We start from the raw sequence: 19330 nt of genomic DNA, 5'->3' as shown, positions 1-19330 counted from the left end.
TGACAAAATAATCCCCCAAAGGAATGGAGAAAAAAGTATCTTCTGGGAGAAACGGTCTCAAGAATGAAATGGCCCTTTGGGAAACAGACATTTTAGGTGCTTATTTGAGTAGTTTTAGAAAGTTCTTTGAGGTTAACAGAGAGGCAATCCAGAGACTGTTGGTGTTTAATTAGGTTGCTCCCCAAATGAGACATATGGCCAATATAGGTTACGCTCTATGTAGCTAGTCTTTATGAGAAGAAATAGAAGAACTCAGGCTTTATTTTTCCATTTTCTTGTCAACTTGCAACATACCTGCCATTGTTAAAGTTGCAGAGTGAGCTAGCCACATGAAGCTGGAAGGCCATCTGGTCCACCCTATTGCTGTATGGAGGATGAAACTGAGGAAGGAAGGGACTTGGTCGAAGTTACTCAGCAAGTTAGTGATAGAGCTGGGGCTGGATTGTGTTGCTGCCACTCACTATATTCCAGTACCAATTATAGCAGGCTGATGGCCCCAGTGTTTCAAAAGAAAAAAAAACCCAAACCTATAATGTCCTGTAAGATACAGAATGACACTTAGAGATTGAATTAATGTCACTTGACTTTTCTTAAGCATTTTTCTTTGCCACAAAGGAATGTTCAGTAGAGATGTGGGGGTAGGGGCAGTGTTATTAGCTTCTGCAGATAACACAACTTCTCTTTAGAAATAGATATATAATTGTCCAGAAATAACCAAGCTATGAGTGAAAGGTGTCACTTTTGGGTTCTTGAATATGCTTTCTTTGGAAATCTCCTTTACCAATGTTCATTTTTGAAAATTGACTGGGGCGCTAAAGACCAAAGGGTTTGTCCAGGATCACATAATTTATGCCAGTCTCCATTTGAATCCAAGTCATACTGACTAAGCTGCTATAGGCTGCCTCAAAACTTGAATTCAACATGTATATATCTATGTATGTGTACATATACATCTCTCTCTCTCTCCATCCATCCATCCATCTATCCATCCATCTATCCATCTATCCATCCATATATATATATATATATGTCGTTGCTGGTGATTTGGTAGTTTTTTTGTTATGTCTGGCTCTTCGTGACTCTGAAGTTTTCTTAGCAAAGATTCTGGAGTGCTTTGCCATTTCCTTTTCCTGCTCATTTGACAGATGAGGAAACTGAGACAAACAGGATGAAGTGACTTGTCCAGGGGTACACAGCTAGGAAGTATACGAGGTGACATTTGAACTCACTCATAAGTCTTCCTCACTGTAGGCTCTGCACTCTATCCACTCTGCCACCTGGTGGCCCCATCTATACGTGTGTGTGTGTGTGTGTGTGTGTGTGTGTGTGTGTGTGTGTGTGTGTACATTCACCCACCCATCCACATACAAATACACAAACATTTCTGAAACATCTTTTTCTAGGTATGAGGGAAGACATAAAACTGAGGTTTTTGTTTTTTGACTTTTGACTTCATGAAGCTCATAATATAGTAGGTGATTACTGTTAAATAGCTAGTGGATGTGGGCACACTCTCCTATGTCTGATTTAGCTGATTATGCAAAAAGACAAAAGGGCTTCATCTGGTAGCTCATGTCCTCACATTTGTGAGCAGAGGATCGGTGTTACCTTCTACAGGCAGTCACATGATATTGGCTAGGCTAAACTGGATATTATTCACATGAAAGTGTTCTATGGAAGCTACATCTTCTGGCTTAGAATTGATTGGTTTAGTGAGAAGTTGTGGCAAATCACTGCATAAATGGTCAAAAAACAGTTCTTTCATGAGTATCGACCAAGAAATGTTGGGGTGGATTCCATACTGATTTGGCAGGATAAAAATCTTCTTACTTGTGGAATATTCTTTCTTAGAATGGCTCCAAATGTTCCTATTTTATCTCAAGCACCATTCTCTGCTGTTTGTGAAAGAGACAGTCACATGGCTCCCTTTGTGACCGTGAGTCTGAATTTCTCTGGTAAGCAATTTGTGGAAAGAAGCCTCATTTGGGCCCTTATTTTAGTGAACCTTATTTGAGGACTTGATCACTCTAAAGAAAATGATAAAAAGATACTATAAAGCCATAATCATAAAAGCTATTCAGTATCAGTTTAAAAATAGGAAAAATGTTTCTGTGCAAGAGATTAAAGAAGAATCAGAAACAGTCAAACTTAATCCAGACTTGAATAGATCAAGGAATCTAAATTACTTAGAACAACTCCCTATAGGCAAGAATCATTGAGAAATGCATAAAAATTAGGCACATGGCATACAGTGTAACGTGTTGCCCTAATAAATTAAAGATGGGTATATAAGCTCATGGAAAAAAGGTGGCTAGGTGGCTTTGTGGGTAGAACACTGGACCTGGAGTCAGAAAACCTGAATTTAAATCTGGCATCAGACACTTGTTAGCTATGTAACTCTGAGCAAGTCAAATAACCTTTGTTTCCTGTAATCCAGGAGAGAAGGAGATGGCAAGCCATTCTAGTATCTTTGCTATGAAAACTTCATGGACATAATTGGCATTGGGTGGGCCGGGGGTTACAAAGAATCAAACAACCACCACCACCCAATGTCAATGTTAAATATGGCATTACAAAAAAAAAAAAAAAAAAAAAAAGCAGAGTTTAAATAGGTCATGTACCTTTCAAAGCTTTGGAGAAGGGATGAATATCTTTATTCCAGGCATGGACTAGAGGACATTACAAATGATAAGATAGATTTTGATTACATGAAATAGAAAAGCTTTTGCACAAACAACATTAATGCATTTAAGATAAGAAGGGAAGTAGTCAGTGGAGGAAAAATCTTTGTCAGATATCTTTGATGGGAGTTTAATATCCAAGATAGTTAAGTAACAGAAATATGTAAGACCAAAAGCCATCCCCCGTTAGACACTCAGAAAAAAGAAAATGAACAAATAGTTCTCAAAAGGAGAATTGGCAGCTACTGATAATAGAAAGGAGTGCTTTAAATCGCTAAAACAATCCTGGTATTTCACATCATACCTAGCAAATTCACAAAATGACCAAAAATGACCAAAGTTAGGTTGAAGAGGTGACTGAGCTTTTATGATCCAAAGAATATTATTAAAAACGAACAAAACAATTTATGATTCTACTTTTTTTAAAAAAGGAAAAAAAAAATATATATATATATATATATATCCTTTGGTTTCATTTAGTGAATCTGGGGATGGACAATTTCTTGAACCTTCTTAGGGATAGAAATGGAGAACAATATCCTCTCCATATGTGAGCATTGCTGGATATTTGTCAACAAACAAAAAAACACATATCACTGCTATAAGCCACATTAGCATGTAGTCAAAATGATTCTTTAAATAGCTTAGCTATTTGTTATATCTTTTTTTTCAAGACCTAAAGTCTCACTTTGGTTTTGTTGTTTTTAGAATGTGAAAGATGAATGACTAAAAAGTTATAGGGGACGTTACAAGTTATTTCAAACTGTATTCCGTTATTCCTTTGTCCTACTACCAGCCAGGTCCTAACATTCCTTAAATCTTGGGTCTACTCGTGCCTTCTCTCCTCCTACTCTCAGGCCTTCTTGTGGACTGAGCCCTTTTTACTGAACAGTAATTGGCTTGCTCTCTTGTTCCCCTTACCAGTTCTTCCAAGCCTTCTCCTTTCTCCTTAAATCTCCAGGGCTTTTTCAAAGTCTCTCTCTTTAGCCAATGATCTTACCACTTACTTGACTATAAAAATCAAGGTTCTCTGGTCTGAGCTCCCTCATCTCTTCTTTTCCACATCTCAAACACTTATCCATCTTTCTTCTGGCTTCCCTCCAATTCTTGAAGAAGAAATGACCCTCTTCCTTTCTGGGCTAAACTGGTACACTTCTGCCCCGGTCCTGTTCCTTTTCATTTTTTCCTCAAATGTGTTCATCACTCACCTCTCTCACCTTTGGTCTCTCCTAATCATCTACTTCCTTGCTACCCCAAAATAATGTTCTGTTTTATATGATTCTTATATATGACCACATGGAGAAGAAACCTTGTATTTGGGCCTTCTCATCCCAGCATCACCTCAATTCTGGGCATGAAGTTCATAAATTGCTTTTGGAGGGCTTGTACCAGCCCCAGTTTGTGAAGACATGGCATCTCCCAAACTATAGCATTGAATGATGATGGTGGTACTTTTGCTTTGGATTCTATGATTTACAAAGTGTTCATGCTCTGGGACAGCTGGCCCAGTGGCTGGCAGGTGAAAGCCAACTCCCTAAGAGGCTGGTCCCTAAGAGGGAGGTCCCCATCACACTCGCCTGTGGAAGTCATAGGGAGTGTTATATGAAACTGACCTTCAGGTCAGAGCTTTAATACAAAAAGCTTTCTGTTCTGGTGTTCATGATAGCCTTCCCAGCATTCATGTGAAACCCCTTTTCTCCATCTCCAACAAAAGCATTGTAAACCCTGAATGAGGTGTTTGAAGTACAGGCTTCCAATGGACCAGGACGTTCCCATTGCCACAGCCTGAGCCCTTGGTATGGCCAGCTGGCCATGTGCTTTTGTGAGCAAAAAGTCCTTCAATAAGAATGAACAAAAAAGGGTGCAATCAAGCCAGGAAGCCTCTCACTCGTTGCCCTAGTGTCACTGGAGAGAGAACTGGGTCGCTGCTTTAAGAACAGGCTGATGAAATGGGAATCCCCAGGTTCTGAGATCCACATTCCCTTAAGGAGGGCCTGTATTGTTCCCCTTTCAAAAGGGGTTGTTTTCTAGCTAATGGTGAATGGTCAGATTAGGTTAGCATTTAAAGGGGCTTTGGAGGTGTTTGCCATTCCTTTGTTTTCTTAAGAGCTTGAATGTGAAATGTAACCTTTCTCTCTAATGAAAGCTTCATGAATGCAATTATCATCTCTATGCAGATGATTCTCAGATCTATTTATCCAGCCCTAACCTCTCTCCTGACCTCCAGTCTCACATCTCAAAACTGGACGTCTAGTAGACATCTTAAACTCATCATATCCAAAAAACTGAACTCATTATCTTTCCCTTCCCTCCCCCAGCCCTCCTCACTTCCACACTTCCCTGTTATTGTTGAGGGTCCCAGCAGCCACCCAGAACTGATGTCATCTGTTCTTCCCTCTCTTACCTCACCACATCCAGTTAGTTGCCAAATCCCATCAGTTATATTTATTACATTTCCTGTGTGTGCTCCTTTCCCTCTACTGCCACTCCCCTGGTTCAGGGCCATGTTCCCTTATGCCTGGCCTGTTGTGATAGTGACAGGATGGCTCACCCTGTTCGTCTACCTTCCACTCAACCTGTGGATCTTCCCAAAGCACAGATTTCACATCATCCTACTCTTAAGTAAATTGTACCAGCTCCCAGTCACCTCCAGGATCCAAGATAAAATCCTCCCTTTGGATTTGAAAGCTCTTCATCACCTTTTCCTTCTCAGCTTTGTACTCTTTGTGGAGTGGAGCCCCTGCTCCACTCTAGAACTTTGATCCACTGATGCCTTGAGTACTTGTAGAAAGACTCCTTGACTCCCTGAGATTTCACTGGCCGATTTTCCCCCCCCTACCCCCAATGAATGCCTCCATTCCTCTCCTTACCTGTAGCTAAAGTCTCACCTTCTGCAAGAAGTCCTCATTCCTCTTGAGTTTTCGGGCCTTCCTTGGAGATGACCTCCAAATTCATGCTGTGGTATATAGCTTGTTTGCAACTCACTGCACATGGTTTCCCCATTAGACTCTCTCACCTATCTCTCCCACCCTTATGTTACTGCACTTCCCAGGTGCTTCTATTGATTTCCCACTTGTCCATGGCCCTTCACTTTAGTCCTTTATCCATGTCTGAACTCCAAACAATCCTTCATACGTTGGTTATTTTCCATGATCCAAATTCACCTACTGCCCTATGCCTGCCTCCAGCTTTGATCCTTTCAGGGCCTCAATCCTTGCTACCTTATCTGAGAAACGACTTTGTATTAATGGTCTAATGAGTTTCAAACAACAAAAGGAGTAGGATATATTCTTCACATTGTAGACTAATGAGATTCGTTCTCCTTTCCCTGTGAAATTCTAGATGTTGGAGAAGGCCTAGAAGAGGAACAGTGAAAATTTCAGCCAGGCTGGTTCATCAAGGTTAAGTCTTGCCAGAGTTACTTTTCTTTTGCAAAATTGTACTGTCAACAAAAATAATCAAAACTACAGATATATAAAATCCTGTATAAACCCTTTAGAATTAAAAAAAAAGTTCTGAGGTATTAAATGCCAAGAGATTTGTGTAAGATTTTCTATGGAGATAAGTCTGTGATTATAAACAGGCTGGAGTATATCAGTCAAGAAATATTTACTAAGTACCCACTAAATGCCAGGCGCTCTACTAAACACTAAGGGCAAAAAAGACAGTACTCTTTTCAAGTCTGTTGGGAACTGATCTAGCAGACAAACTAAGAAGATTTGTTCTCATTCACTTTGTTGTGTTCAATGCTTTACGACCCCATTTGTGCAGAGGTACTGAAGTGGTGGTTATTACTTTCTCTTGTTGGTTTTACAAATGAAGAAACTGAGGTAAATAGGGAAAAGTGCCTTGCTCAGTGTCACACGGCTGATAAGTGTATGAGGTCAACTTTCAACACAGCTTCTCCTGACTTCAGGCCCAGTGTTTTAGGCTCTACCTTGCCTTCACTTTTAATCAAAAGCCAAAATTTCATCTCTTGGAGAATCATCTGCCTTCCACTGAATGCTCCCTCAGTCTTACTTGGGCTGTTCATTAACCCCTTATTGGTACTTTTGTGGTTCACTTTTATAAAGTAACAAAGTGCTGGTCTCTAGCTGGGAGGGCTCTGCTTTGAAAGTTGAGCTTTGGGTTCCATTTCTATATCTGGTGATGATTAATTTTGTGAGTTTATGCAAAAATCGTAGCCCCTTCAGGTAATGTTCCTACTTCTGTTTCTCTGTAAGGGGTGTTGTGAAGAAAGCACTCTAAAATGTGAGAGCTGGGGGACCTTGATTTGAATTCCCAATCTCTGTCATTTACAAGCTGTGGAACTAATCCAGTGTCTTAACCTCTTCAAATTCAGGTCCCTCATGTGTACTAGATGCCTAAGGTTTCCTTCAGGCTCACAATCTCTGATTCTTTTTAGGCAAGATTTTATTCCCCAACTCCATAGTCCATAGGGAAACAGAAAGACATTTGTGCTTTTTTCTTGGGGCTGATACTAAATGTCAAAGGAGATCATTGAAACAAAGATGCTTATGACTTTGTTCTTCTAAAGCAGGGGTTCTTAGCCTTTTTGTCTGGTGGACCTTTCTAAGCAATCTGGAAAGTCTATAGACCTTCTGATAATATTTTTAAATGCATAAAATGAAATACATAGCATGACAAAAGAAACTGTTTCTATTGAAATATTTATTAGGATTCTTTAAAGTTGACTCAATTCTTGAGATTCATGAATTATCTCAAGGGGCAGCTAGGTGGCGCAGTGGATAGAGCACCAGCCTTGAATTCAGGAGGACCCAAGTTCAAATCTGGTCTCAGACACTTAACACTTCCTAGCTGTGTGACCCTGAGCAAGTCACTTAACCCCAGCCTCAGGGGAGGGGAAAAAAAAAAAAGATAATTTCAAGAAAGGTAGCCCCCATGCCTTTAATAGTCAATATGTTTGCTGCTCTCCAAAATCACTCGAACATAGACATTGTAAAATGAGAGGAGCAGAGTAATCTTTTCCACCTCTGAAGGTAGTTTCCTGTCTTGAAGATTGAGAAGGTTGTTAGATAGTGACTTCTTAAACTTTCTCTACTCACAATTCCTTTTCATCCAAGAGATTTTTATGCAACTCCAGCTATATAGATGTGTAAAAGAAGTATATAAATCAAACATTTACCAATAACAAATCATAAATGAATTTATTTTAAAACAATTCTTTGGTATACATATACTTTTTCCATTTATTAAAAACAAAAGCAAGTGTATATTTGCCCAGTATTGTTTTATAGTGCCAGGGGCTACCTCTCCCCTTCATTTTACAGAGCAAGTCCAGAGAGGATGGTTATTCTGGACTCAGATCACACTATGGTTCTGCATCCCCTAAAACTAAGTCCACAAACCCAGTTTACTAGTTGGGTTAACTTTAAAAGTTAAGCAGAATATATAATTACGTAAAGGAAAAACATTTTATCAACATGGCATAGTAAGAAAAGTATCAACAAATTTTTCTCATCAATTTGGAGTAGACTCTCCTATTAAAAAAAAAAAAAAAAAAACCACGATTGGAAAGAGAGGACACACAGCATAGGGGCACCTTGATGCAGGCTTATATCACTTCGAGCCCATACTATTGCAACAGCCTATTGGCTGATTTCCCTGCCTGAAGTCTCTCCCCACTACAATCTTTGTTTCACTCAGCTATGAAAATGATCTTCCTAAAGTGCAAGTCTGACCATGTTGTCTTCCTCACTCAACTTCAGGATTAAATATAACCTCTTCATTTTACCTTTGAGGGCCCTCCATAACTTGCTCCCCCTTTTATCTTTCCAGTTTTCTTATATCTTACTCTCCTCCACATATTCTGCTTTCTGGTGATACTAGAATACTCTTATTTCCTCCAACTCAACACTATTTCCTTTCTCTGGGCCTTTTCTCTAGCTATCGACCATACTTGGAACCCATACCTCCTTCCTTATCTCCACCTCCTGTCTTTCTTTTAGTCTTACCTGCAATCCTACCTTCTGCAAGAAGTCTTTTGTGGTAGCTTAAAATACTAGTGTCTTCCCACTGTTGATCATCTCCCATTTTTCTTGTCTAGAGCTCGTTTTGTACATAGATGCATGTATTTTGTCTTCCCCTTTGGACTAAAAGCTCCTTGAGAACAAGGACTAATCTGTCTTTTGCCTTTCTTTGTATGCCTAGCACTTTGCAGAGTGCCTGATACACAGGCTTAATAAATGCAACCTGATGAGCTATCGGTGCAAAGAGATTAACAGAAAAATACATGTAAGGAACACACATGACCAGAATGGCCTGTGGAGGGAAATGTATGAACATTGTTGATATTGGTGTTACATGTCAAAATGGTGTCATGGTCAAGGCATGCACACATCTAGAGAAGTGAATTGGGATAAGGGCATATCTATCGCTCATTCTTTTACCATAATGCTACTTTCTTTTGATATCTTCATGTCGTTCCCTCGCTATCTCATATCTGGACACTACCTGGCAAGACTCTATGGCTTCTCACTCAGCTCATTTGGAGTCTTCCAAATAATTCCTGATTGGCTGTCTTGGTGGGCAGTGAGGATGAGTTTTACAGATACAGAGAGGTTGGGAATGTTAAAGAAGACAAGATGAAATGGCATTAGGGGCACAACTTGCATGGAGAAGCGCTGCCTCTTCGTGAGAGACATAGTAGAGGAATACATCTGAATAATGTGAAAGATGAAGTGGAAGGGAGAATAACGAGCTCTCAGAAATTGGCATCTATCTTTTCAGTCAATATGAGGCAAGGTTCTGTGCTGAAAGGATGCAGGGAAGAGGTGCCATGCAAGATTTGAAGAGCAATGAAAAGGAATCTTCCCCACTCGCTACCTGACACTCTTTCCATTGTGTCAGCTGTTAGGAAAGTTTAAAAGAATTACCTTCCTACTATAAGGGCCTAGTTGAGATTGTGTAATATTAATTTGTGGTGGACCTGTTTTGTATCATTTGCCACCAAAGAACCAAACAACTGGGATTCAAGGTTCCCCAGTTTTCAGACCTTAAGTCTTCTCTTTTTTCCCTGTGTAGATGATGATGATGATGGTGGTGATCTTTCATTCTCTAAAGGACTAATGACAGCAGGAGAGCAATGTCTTGACTTGCAAGTGGATAGGATTTAAGTGAGGCAGTGCTGTGTGAAGCTATCAGCTTCCCTGTCTCCTTCAGAGTCATCAGAATCCAGTGATAAGACATAGGTCAAGACACCTGGCAACCACACCATGGACTAGCTTTTAGAGAGATGACCTTGAAGCCTGTTTTAAATCCCTTCTCTGACTGAATGTGTGACTCGTGGCAAAATCCTTGTAGATGAGTGAGTAGATAAAAGATTAGGGATAGAAGCTGTGCGTGCAAGTCAGGTCTTTGTCTCTTCTTTATGGCTCACTTTCAGGGTCATGTTTTTAAATGCATTAAAAATACATAGGATTACAAAAGGAATCCAATAAAATTGAAATAATGATCGGAATACTGTTTTTTAAATTCATGTTTTTAAAAATTCAAGGGTTAAGAATCTCTGGACTAATTATATTGACGTAAACTAAAATAAGAATTAATTGTTGTAATAAGTTTTGACTGATTAAATGTCCAAAGAAAAAGGAGGTAGGAAGGAGTGACCTGAGTCCTCCTTGAGAGCTTTTAGATAGAGACTGTTAGACTTTGCTGCAGAAGACAAGATCTTTCTCAACCTTTCTTACTTCTAGTGTATTCCCTTTGTTAATTATTCCCTATTTATGTCATATATCGCTTGTCTGTATGTATCGCCCCCTAGAGTGTGAGCTCCTTGAGGGCAAGGATTTCTGAGTCTTATTGTATCTCCAACACTTAGAAGCTTAATAACTATTGATTGATTGATTGTTACAGGGTTGCAAGTGACTGCCTTGGGTAGCATGGGTTAGACTAAGTCCTGATTATAGAAGTTCTTGACAAGTAACCAGAAGAAATAAGGCTGGATGGGTTAGGAAATCAAAGCTTTTGGAGGAAAACTGATCAAATAGCATTTTAAGGGGAGATTAACACTCAGTTTTCAATTAATATCCATTAGATAACAAGAGAGAAAAGTTTTGTTTTTGTTTTTGTTTTTATTTTTTACTGAAGTAAGGGCAGTTGGTACAAAACATTTGCCCTTCCTGATGAGTCTGAGAAGTACGTTGAGTACAGAGGAAAGATTAGAGCGCATGGGTGGTAAAGGGTTCATTTAGCTCCTGTTTGCTGCAGATTCTCTCCCTTGGAGCTTTAATATTCATCCACAAGATGCTCAAATGCTTGGCTTGCCATTTTCCAGGTGCCCCACAAGGTGACATCAAGGAACCTCAGTACCAATACCCTTCCTCTGTGTAATGGCACTTTCTTTAAAGAGTTCTAAATTGATAAGGACTTTTTGCCTTCAGATTAATTCATTAAATGGAAATATTCAAGCATTAGTGATATCTGGCTTGTCTTCTAATTGGCTGATTCAATCATAATATGATCTCCCTCAGTAACTGGTTTCAGTGCCGGGTGATTGATTTGCTCAATCACCACCTTCTTTTTATATTAAAATCTCTGTAGACCTTCTGCCTAATTTCCAGGAGGCTATGTGACTAGGATCAGGATAGACAGTCTGAGGCTTATTCCTTCTGCTCTGGTAGTCACCTGGAAGTACTTTTCCCTGAGCACCACAGCCTAGAAAGCATTAGGAAGCTCTTTTTTTTTCTTTTCTTTTTTTTTTTTTCTTCTTCTTTTTTTTTTTTTTTTTTTTTTTTTTTTTTTTTTTTTTTTTTTTTTTGAATGTGCATCATCCTTCCAATGATGTAGCATTAATACTGGGTGAGACTCAGTCAACAGGTGGAGCAAAGGTTCCCTTAAGCCCTTGCCATTGATAAGTCTTTCCAGACCTTTTTTCTTGACTAGATCTTTCAGCCCCTTGCTCCGACACCTGGGATATGCCTGGCTGCCTCCCCAGTGGCTAGTGGAGGAGGAGCTGGTGTGGTGTGGATTATTTTGTTTATGAAACTCTCTCATTGCATCCAGGGTATGGTTTCAATTTTCCCTTTGAAATTTAGATCAAACATGGCTGTCAACATGGATTCTTTCTTGCTGTATGTCTCTGGGATCCCAGTGTCTGCAGGCAATTTGGGGGCCATGTTTTCTGACAGCCCAACTCCAGAAGTCTCCCTTTTGTTTCTTCAGTGAATGGTAGGCATTCCCACCCGAGGTGTCACTTCAGACTCGGGTATCGGTATCAGCAGTACAGATTTGAAGATGGCATCAATGTGGGGCAAACAAGTGTAAAAGGTTCATTTGGCCACTCGTGGGATTTTAGTTCAGTTTATACTCATCTCCCAGTGTTGGGTTGATTGATGAAATCCTCCCTTGTTCTTTATGCAAGGGAAGGGTTGAGAGAAAATGGATTTTGTGATGTAGATGTCATCCTAGTTTAGCATTTGTTGACTATGAGGCTTGTGCAGACAATATAATTAGGCCAGAGGAGAGCTTGTAAATGCTTAAGTCCAAAAAAGGGGCAAGCCTTCTCAAAGACTTACGTGTCTTGATTTCCCAGAGATCTGAACTGGCAGAACTCAGGCAAGAGGGCTATGTGTGAACTGAGAATACTGAGGGTGTTTTTATAGGTTTTTTTTTCTGTAACTGCTTTTCTCCTTTTCCCTTTTCCCCTCTGTTCCTCCTTTTTTTCTTTTTTTTCCAAATTTTTTTCCTTTCTTCTTCCTTCCTCCTTTTTCTGCCTCCTAATATTCATTCTGTGGTGTTCTCTATGAGTCACAGTTGAGGATGAGATTGGTTTTTTATACCATATTCCTTCTGGTAGGAATCAGCAGGGACCAGATAGGGAGGGCAGGCAGCCTAGGGGTGGCTAGGACTTAGCCCTCTAGGACTTAGAGGGCTTTTTCAACTTTTTCTACTCAGGACCCCAGAAATTTTTATGTGACCCCAGGTTATTGAGTTATATAAAGTAAGTATACAAATCAAATATTTGCTGATAATAAATCCTACTTTTGTGAGCCCCATTCAGTTATGAGACCCCATGTGGGGTTGGAACCCACAGTTTAAGAATCTGGAATCTAGGTGACAAGGAACTATTGAAGATTCTCAAGAGAAGCAGTGACAGGATCAGAGTTGGCCTTTGAGAAGATCCTTCACAAAGATAGCATCTTGTAAGAAAAAAAAAAATTCGGCTGAAGCAGTCTTATAGATGTCTTTTGTTTAGCACCACAATCATTTCCTGATAGCACCTTATCCCGACTCCCCTACCTCCACCTGCAGTTACTCACTTACAGTAAGCTTCTTGAAGGTGGCCAATTTTCTTTTTGTTCTTATCTCCAGGGCCCAGTGCTGTCTCTTGTTTGCTTTGGACTGAATCTACTCTTATAGCAGATAAAAACAATTGAACAGAACCAATGAAAATGGTGACCTTCTCTGATGGTGTGTATATAGCTTTCTGTACCCATATCCCCCACATCTCCAACTAGAAGTGGCCTTCACTGTTACATTTAAGCAGTTTGGCTGCCACCATGATCTGAGTCATTTGGGGTTTTTTTGTTCATAGGTAGTATGTGGAGTGTTAAAGTAGGCAGTAGATAGCGTGGAGGAGTTGGAAATGAGAGGAACAAGGTTTCAATCCTCTTCAAAAAACTAACTTTGTAACCCTGGCCAAGTACTTTAGCCTCTCAACCTCAGTTACCCTTTCTAGAAAATAGGAATAATATTTGGAGCATTTAACCTGAAGGGCTGTTGTGAGAGTCAAAGAAGATAATGTCTATAAAGCCAAGCTTAAAGGACTATACAAACATCTCTTCTTCTTACTCTTCCTCCTACTCCTATTCTTGTTCTTTGTCATTATTATCATTAATCTCATTCTCACCTTTTTGGATGGATTTCCGATAGAAATAGTCCCAGGTCAAATAACTAGCCTAGAATTCTTTTATAGTTCTTATTGAGCATACTCTTACATAAGTAGAGAAGCTGACTGTTCTTTGTATATAAATCGATTAAGAGAAGTGGGATGTCTGATCATTTATCTTTTGTGGTGGCAGGTTTGGTGGGAGACAGGACAATAGGATGATGTGTATCTCTTACATGGTTTTCATTTCTTCCACTAAGTCTTCTGGATTTTTTTGAAAGCTTTTAATTTTTCATAGTTTTGAGGTTATGAGTATTCCATATGGTGATATTTGTCTTAAAATATTGTTCTTAAATTTGTATGGCTCAAATACTACTACTGGGCTTATACCCCAAGGAAATACTAAAGAAGGGAAAGGGACCTGTATGTGCCAAAATGTTTGTGGCAGCCCTTTTCATAGTGGCCAGAAGCTGGAAGTTGAATGGATGTCCATCAATTGGAGAATGGTTGGGTAAATTATGGTATATGAAGGTTATGGAGTATTATTGTTCTGTAAGAAATGACCAGCAGGAGGAATACAGAGAGGCCTGGAGAGACTTACATCAACTGATGCTGGGTGAAACGAGCAGAACCAGAAGATCATTATACACTTCAACAATGATACTGTACGAGGATGTATGCTGATGGAAGTGGATTTCTTCAACATAGAGAAGAACTAATCCAATTCCAATTGATCAACGATGGACAGAATCAGCTACACCCAGAAAAGGAACACTGGGAAATGAGTGTAAACTGTTATTTTTACCTTCTGAATCCAATTCTTCCTGTGCAACAAAAAATTCGGTTCTACACACATATATTGTCTCTAAATTATACTGTAATATATTTAACATATATAAGACTGCTTGCCATCTCGGGGAGGGGGTTGGGGGAGGAAGGGAAAAATCTGAATAGAAGTAAGTGCAAGGGATAATGTTGTAAAAAATTACCCAGGCATATGTACTGTCAAAAAATGTTATAATTATAAAATAAAATTAAAATTAAAAAAAAATTTTGTATGGCTCAAGGTTATGCCCAGAAGCTACTTGTGGACATCGGTTCAATCTGCCATGATGCTCTCGTTTCCATACAGTTTATTTGCTGAATTCTCAAGAATTTTTTGGGATTTGCATTTGTGATATTGGAGATTTGTCATCTCTTAGCTTATAAAGTCCAAGCTTCCAGAATGACATGATAGGTATGAGATTTTCCTCTTTCGAGGTAGTTGACAAACATGGAGTTGCTGTAACCCACGAAGTTGTGTTGCACTGTTTCTATCAATTCACTGTGTCCTCATCAATCAGTATATCCTTGCTGTTTTGGGGGAAGCATTCTAATTTCTGAAGAGTAACCAGATACTGAATGACCATCAGAAACTCACTGATTTCTATAAATAAATAATCTCTGTGTCTCAGCCCTGCAATGGTGCTTCTTTGTTGTTTTTGGTTGTAGAGAGAGTTCATGCAGATGTTGTCCACAGATTCATCACTTCTTGGATTTTAATTGCTTCTGAAGCTCATGCTGGAGAAAAAACCACTTTTGGCCTCATTCAATGAATCCAGGACTGACTGCCCATTGTCTGCCTTTACTTTTGCCTTGTGATTTTTCAGATGGCTTGTTTAATAATTGTAGAAACAATCATTGGTTGCTCTTTAAAACCGGGCTAAGCCTTTTTTGCTCCTCAACCAAAAGATTATTTTCTCCTAAGTGTTGATCGATTTTGGAAGCTGCAGACACTTTGTCTGGTTTGTATGAAATCCATAAATACATGCTTGACCTGCATTTGAAAGGGTCGCTGCTAGGAAATAGCTACTGTGATAGTTTTTGTGAGGAAGGATGGGATCAGGCTTGGATCTGGGAGAAAGCTGCTAAAAATATTTTGCTAAAATTTATCTGGCATAGTGATTCGATCGAGCCAGTAATTAGACATCTTATCTCAGCCTTCCACTTTGTGTAAGAAAGCTCAAATTCCAGTCACCTTTCTTGGTGTAATCATTCTGTCATTTGTGAAAGTGACAAGATTTTTCTATCTCCTCCCCCTTGGGGAATTCTTTTTTTTCCTCTTCTCTTTGCTTCTCTAGCCTCTCCAGTGAAGGTTTTTGATTGGTGCTGAATTGTTTTTGTTCTCTGTAAGGCCTGCACATTATATTATCTTAAGTTTTTAGCTTTTGTTAATTGTTGAAAAAAATCTTTCCACATGTTTGTTTGCATTGTCTTTAAGTGGGTGATATGATGTTATTTTTATACTGGACAATCCAGCTAGATATTTGTCATCTTCTTGGTATAGTTCTGTGGGCCTTTGGTAGGTTTTTTTTTTCATGCTACTTTGACCTTGGTGATATTTGACCCCTGTACTTGGCTGTATTCCTCGATAGCTACACTTTTCCTTTGGAACCGTGAAATGGCAGTAGTTGTGTGCATGCACTGCTGGGTGATTATCCCAGACTGTATGCCTCCTGTCACGTATGTCTCTCTGGCTTCTCTACATCCTACCTTCCTCTTTTGAGCTATTATCCTAATCTCCCTTCTGTTAGAATCTTGGACTCAGTCCCTAGGCTCTTTCTCTTTGATGGGTGAACTTCTTGTTACCTAAGATAATGTCAGATCCTTGCTCTATTCTCTTTCCTTGCCCTGTCATTTTAGTCACTTTTGCTAGGTCTCAATAGTCTAAAAGTAATTTTCATTCCCAGATGGTCAGTATTGGTATGAATATCAAAAAAACAAAAAAAAAAAAACTTCGTCAATCTTTGTTGTTATGGTCTTTATCATTGTTGTCTTCTTATTATAAGACGGGACAATATTGTCAAATCTTTGCTTGTTAGAGTAAGAATTTTCTGATAATGAAGAAAAGGATTCCTCTTCTTCTCCTATGTATTACCCTATGGTGGAGAGAAATATGAGCAATTTTCAAACTAGTGAAGGAAGAACCCTCTATGGATTTCCTTCAGCAAAGCAAGGGCTACTCTGATATTTCTGAAGTACAAACATGGCCCTGTAGCACCATCTTGGGGAAGGGTGAATTCACTTCTTTTCAGATGGGCATTAAGTGTTGCTGTCGGCACCTCACTAGATCCTAAGCCACATACAAACGGAAAAAGCAGTCTAGGTTCTTAGGGAGGTGACGTTATTTTGAGGTCCTGTGCTGTGACCGCCTAGGCGTTCTTCATCTGCCACTCAGAGGTTTTAGCTGTGAGCTTGAGCCCTAATAACACATTTAGCTTTATTTTTGTCAAAATAGAATTGGTGTTCTTTTAACATTCCATTCACTTTCTAGTGACTCCCTCTTTATTTTCCCCACCCCTTATGGTGGGACTCCCTCTTATTAAATAGTTAAGAAAAACAAATGGCCACAGAAGCAGGAGAACACTGTGCATATTAGCAGCAACATTGTATGGATGGTCAACTTCAATAGACTTTGCTGTTTTCAGCAATACAGTGATCTAAGACATTTCCAAAAGACTCATGTTGGAGAATTCTCTCTACATCCACAGAAAGAACTGTGGAGTCCGAATGCAGATCCAAATATGTTCTTTTTACTTTTTTGGTTGTTTTTTTTTTCCTTTCTTTCTTGTGATTTTCCCCCCTTTTGTTCTATTCTTCTTTCATGACAGGACAAATGTGGAAACATGTTGTATATGATTGTATTTGTATAACCTATATCAGATTGCTGTTTTGGGGAGGCGAAAGGGGGACCAAAATAGAAACCAAAATATTATCAAAGTAAATGTTGAAAATTAATAAATAAAATGGGTACTAAAAAGAAAAATAATAAAAAAGAAAAACAAATCATTTTCAGTCACTTCTGAAAAGACTTGCCTCCTTTATTCTCCCACCCATTGGCTGTTCCTTCTTCCAAGTAGGTTCTACATAGCAAGTCCCCTGAAGTCACTGTGCCACCAGCCTCTTTTCCTCTCCAATGCTGTTGAGTTTGAGGGCTTGTAAGAGGCTGAGCACTAGTGAGACAGTGCACCCCACCTAATGAGTATGCATAAAAAGCAAGGAAGGAGATGTCATTAGTATTTTTATAAAAACAAAACAAAAACATAAACAAAAAAAACGACCAATGATCTCTAGCAGTAATTTCTGGAGGTAAATTATAAATGCCATTAGGACTAGAGTAGGTTTTCTTTTTATTAAAAACAATAACGCTCTTAGATTGATGTAAATATTTTATGATTTGAATACCTTCCTGATAGATCTTGGGTTCTGAAAGCTCCTCAGTTGACTCTGTCCTGGTCTTGGAGTGTTTCTACTTTAAGATGCTTATGACTTAGATTAGTCAACGTGGAAGCATCATGGCGAGGGTGAAAAAGAGATACCTTGTTCATGATCCGGGTAACAAACAAGCGCCATACTTGTGATAGTGGCAAGCAGACAAGCTAATGTTGCTTCCTGGATCAGCCTGATCTCTGGAGCGATGTGTCTATACACGAGGGCCTAAAAGGCATTTATCAGAGACCATCTTCTTTGGTGATTGCTGAAAGTAGCCCATGTGGACTGTTTTTTCTTCTTGCCCCAAGAGATGTTTCATCAGCACCTTTTAGTAAATTACTGTACACTGTGTGTTTTTGTTGTTGTTGTTGTTTGTTTTTACTGTATATATGTTTATTTTATGAACACTGTGTACAGTGAAATGGGTGGTGAGTACAGAGTAGCTCTTGTTTCTTTTTGGGAAGATAAGGAGTTCTTAACCCAGGCTGTGGTTTCTTCTGGTGTCCGTATCAAAGAACAGCAGTTATCCACAGGCTTTGATGTCCTTCTGAGGGAATATAGCGGGCAAAGACAGCAATATTTGTTATCTCCAATCAGACTTAGCCCTGCCCTTCTGTGTACTAGGAGGGCACTTAGATGATCAAGATCATGGGATTAAGGGCTGGAAAGATGCTTCAGGGTCATTTTGTCTAATCCTTTCCCCTTTTTTCCATTAGCAGATGTTCGTTAGCTGCCTCATTTGTTCAACCACCATAGTTCTGGATGTTACAAGAAATTTGGTCTTTAAAGAAGATGCAGCCTCTCAGAAGTAAGTAGGAATTCTTTCATATGGGAATAACAGTCAAGGTGTGAGTAAACCATGGTGAAGAGACAGCGTTGGCAATGTTAGCAAAGACGTTACCACTATTGGGGATGGGGCACAGTCAGGGTGAAACGAAGTCTCCAATGGGTATATTTGTGCCCTTGCTAAGAAGTGAAGGAAGAGATGGACCATGGAACAGGGGCCAAGTCCCTCATTTTACAGAGAAGGCGACAAGTCCAGAGACTGGAAAGGATAGAAACTGCCAAGAGAAAAACTGAGAGTTGAGGTTGAGAAAAGCTTCCTAATAACTTGTAATATCCTTCTGTGTTTAACTATAGCCTGCTTAGGGTATGAAAGGAATAAAAAAAATAAATAAAAATAGTGAACAGCAGGGAACAAAATACAAGGAAGCAAAGAAAAGATGGACACTCATGAATATTATTTCTTCTACTATTATATATCCTTTCTTGAACTGGCTATTTTTTGGTAAATATTTTGAATCCTCCCTGATAACACACAACAACTGTTCTGTTCTATTCTGTTTTGTTTTGTTTTATTTTCCTTTACTGTTCTTTTTAAAATTCTGTTTGTTTTTTTTTTTTAATTAAAAAAGAGAAAACCAAACAAACTAATCAACAACCAAAAGAAAACTCAGAATATCCCAAAGGGGGGTGGCCTTTCATTGGATGCACTCAATCTTAGGTTAGCCAACCAATTCTGAGATGTATTGTTGAACAGAATCTTTGT

General features: G+C 39.2%; 1 long non-coding RNA gene across 2 annotated transcripts in view; it reads left to right on the top strand.

The window, feature by feature from the left end:
- The window catches only part of LOC141548257 (uncharacterized), a 210654-nt gene that overhangs the window by 125030 nt on the left and 66294 nt on the right, over positions 1-19330 (top strand). For both annotated transcript variants that reach the window (XR_012483871.1, XR_012483872.1), the window contains one exon: positions 18501-18589. This is a non-coding gene — a long non-coding RNA (uncharacterized LOC141548257). The remainder of the gene's footprint in view (positions 1-18500; positions 18590-19330) is intronic.

The sequence above is a fragment of the Sminthopsis crassicaudata genome, chromosome X (genome assembly GCF_048593235.1).
Source record: "Sminthopsis crassicaudata isolate SCR6 chromosome X, ASM4859323v1, whole genome shotgun sequence".
Lineage (NCBI taxonomy): Eukaryota > Metazoa > Chordata > Mammalia > Dasyuromorphia > Dasyuridae > Sminthopsis > Sminthopsis crassicaudata.
The sequence above is the reverse complement of the archived record's forward strand: the minus strand, read 5'-3'. Positions and strand labels throughout refer to the sequence as shown.